General features: G+C 49.4%; 1 pseudogene; it reads left to right on the plus strand.

Moving 5' to 3' along the window:
• Positions 1–220: 220 nt before the first annotated feature.
• On the plus strand, positions 221–338 carry LOC126254218 (5S ribosomal RNA; annotated as a pseudogene).
• The last annotated feature ends 819 nt before the right edge of the window (positions 339–1,157 follow it).

Raw genomic sequence — 1,157 nt, forward strand, 5'->3', positions numbered from 1 at the left:
GTGCGTGACCACTATCCACATCAGTTACCTGAAATTCCCACTATTTTGCTGGAAGAATGGTATAAGAATCCTTTGAAAACCACACAGGACCTGTATTTTTCCATACCGAGACGACTGCAAGCTGTTTTGAATGCTAATGGGCTTCCTACATCGTATTCGGCAATGAAATGTGTTGTTTTTTCGTTTTTACATATTTTGTCCCGTTTCTATTTTGTCATAGGGCAACGGCCTTGCCACAGTGGATACACCGGTTCCCATGAGATCACCGAAGTTAAGCGCTGTCGGGCGTGGTCGGCACTTGGATGGGTGAGCATCCGGACAGCCATGCGCTGTTGCCATTTTTCGGGGTGCACTCAACCTCGTGATGCCAATTGGGGAGCTACTCGACCGAATAGTAGCGGCTTCGGTCAAGAATACCATCTTACGACCGGGAGAGCGGTGTGCCGACCCCACGCCCCTCCTATCCGCATCCTCCACCGAGGATGACACGGCGGTCGGATGGTCCCGCTAGGCCACTCGTGGATTGAAGACGGAATGCTTTTTGCTATTTTGTCATATCCGGTACTTCGGAGCCCGATGATTGGTACTGGATGTTGAACATCTGGTCTGTCTACTCGAGTCGTACAATAATTGCACAACAATTCACGGTCTCCTGTCACTCACGGGTTACGAGAATCGCCGCACGCCCATCTTTACCTCTCACCTGCTGTAGAGCCTGAACCTTACATCCTCATACATCCGTACGTCCTTTGAAATGAAGAAACGTATGTGGGAGTGAGGATTTTCCATAGAAATTTGGAAATTCTTGGTAAATTCATATGGGACCAAACTGCTGAGGTCATCGGTCCCAAACCCTTGCCCAAGGGAGGAATCGAACCTCTGAAGGGGAGAGAGGGGGGTGGGGGAACTCGCACGAACCGTGGCAAGGCGACTGAAACCGCGCGGTTACCTCGCGCAGCGGTTTTCCAAAGACGACGGAGCGAATACTGAAGTGGTTTACTGGGTCGAATGCCACTTTCTGTCTGAAACCTTTGTGCCAGCGTACAATTCGGTGACGTCACTTGAGTGATTGTTGAGAAAAATGAAGTAATAGTAAAACTAGTGTTCTGTCTTCTCAACTATCTCTTTACTGGTAAAAACGCAGGGAGACGAACTCT

Source organism: Schistocerca nitens, chromosome 4 (genome assembly GCF_023898315.1).
Source record: "Schistocerca nitens isolate TAMUIC-IGC-003100 chromosome 4, iqSchNite1.1, whole genome shotgun sequence".
NCBI classification, from domain to species: Eukaryota; Metazoa; Arthropoda; class Insecta; order Orthoptera; family Acrididae; genus Schistocerca; species Schistocerca nitens.